Raw genomic sequence first — 2,135 nt, 5'->3', positions numbered from 1 at the left:
ATCATTCAATAATTTGCCCAGAGAATCTTTCAATAATGAAAGTCGAGGCTTGAATTTTTTCTTCAGTTCCCCCAGCTTGAGAAATGCTGAGTGTGTTCTTTTTGGTGTTGTCTGATTCCAAATCTTTGCATATTTTGTTGTAGTATTTGGCTTTATCTTCTCCAGTTGATCTTTGAAATTTTCTGTTCAGTTCCGGTGCCTCCTCATTTCTTCCATTTGCTTTAGCATCTCTATGCTGGAGAACAAATTTCTGCGTTTCTTCTGACATCATTTTGATCTTTTCCTTCTTTCTTGTCTTTTTAATGACTTTTTGCTTTCTTCATGTATGATGTTTTGTTGTCATCCCACAACTCTTCTGGTCTTCTGTCTTTAGTGTTTAATATATCAAATCTGTTCTTCAAATGATCTCTAAATTCAGGATATATTCAAGGTCATATTTTGGTTCTCGTGGATTTTTTTTCATTTTCTTCAGCTTCAGTTTGAATTTGCATATGAGTAATTGATGGTCTGTTCCACAGTCTGCCCCTGGCCTTGTTGTGACTGATGATATGGCATTTTTCCATCATCTCTTCCTTGGATGTAGTCAGTTTGATTTCTATGTATTCCATCTGGCGAGGTCCATGTGTATAGTAATTGATGGTCTGTTCCACAGTCTGCCCCTGGCCTTGTTGTGACTGATGATATGGCACTTTTCCATCATCTCTTCCTTGGATGTAGTCAGTTTGATTTCTATGTATTCCATCTGGCGAGGTCCATGTGTATAGTTATCTCTGATGCTGCCTAAAGAAGGTATTTGAAATGAACAAATCATTGATTGTACAGAATTCTATCATGCCTTCTCCAGCATCATTTCTATCACCAAGGCTATATTTTCCAACTACTGATCCTTCCTCTTCCATCCCAACATTTGCATTCCAATCACCAATAATGATCAATACATCTTGATTGCATATTTGATCAATTTCAGATTGAAGAAGTTGGTAAAATTGTTCTGTTTCATCCTCACTGGTTTTAGTGGTTGCTGCATAAATTTGAATAATAGTGGTATTAACTGGTCTTCCCTTTAGGCTCATGGATATTACCCTATCACAGACAGCGTTGTGTCTCATGACTGATCTAGATATGTTCTTTTTGACGATGAATGCAACACCATTCCACTTCAATCTGTCATTCCCGGCATGGTAAACCATGTGGTTGTCAGATTCAAAATGGCCAATAACAGTCCATTTCAGCGCACTAATAATGTCTAAAATATAGATATTTATATGTTCCATTTCATTTTTGACAACTTCCAATTTTCCCAGATTCATACTTCATACATTTCATGCTCTGATTTTCAATGGATTTTACAGCTGTTTCTCTTCATTTTGAGTTGTGGTCCATCAGCAAATGAAGGTCCATGGGCTTTACTCCCACAGGCTTTACTCCATTGGTGTCATCATGGTCAACTCTACTTTGAGGAGGCAGCTCTTCCCTTGTCTCATTTGAGTGTCTTCCAACCTGAGGGACTCATTTTCCAGAATTATATCTAACAGTGTTTTTCTGCTATTCATAAGGTTTTCAGTGACTAAATGTTCAGAAGTAATTTGTCACTCCTTCTTCCTAGTCTGTCTTCATCTGGAAGCTCATCTGAAACCTGTCCACCATGGGTGATCCTGCTGGTATTTAAAATACCAGTGGCATAACTTTCAGAATCACAGCAACTCACAAGCCACCACAGTACGGCAAACTGACATACGAGTGGTGGAATTTAGACATTGGCTGCCCAAAAAAAGGAGTAGGGGCTACAAGTCACAAAGAGACTGGCCTACAAGCTTTCAAGAAGGAGCCTAGTTTCAGAGTGTGCAGAAGAAGGTAGAATCTCCACTAAGTGTTTTCCAACCTGTCTGGATGGGGCTTGTGAAAGGAGATGGGAATAAGACTTTTGTGGTTCAATAGAGAATAATTGCTATCAGGACTGATTGTGAGTGTTGCAAATGTAAATGTAGACATTTTGTAACAAAAGGAAGGGAGTGATTCATCTTGCAGTCCAGGAGCAGAGGATCCTGGGACCATCAAAGGAGAAGACCAGAGTGTGGGACTCTATCCAGAGAAGCAGTGACACCAGAGATGGAGGCAGAAATGATGATGTGCAG

Source organism: Chrysochloris asiatica, unplaced genomic scaffold (genome assembly GCF_000296735.1).
Source record: "Chrysochloris asiatica unplaced genomic scaffold, ChrAsi1.0 scaffold00428, whole genome shotgun sequence".
Lineage (NCBI taxonomy): Eukaryota > Metazoa > Chordata > Mammalia > Afrosoricida > Chrysochloridae > Chrysochloris > Chrysochloris asiatica.
This window is presented reverse-complemented; position numbering follows the sequence as displayed.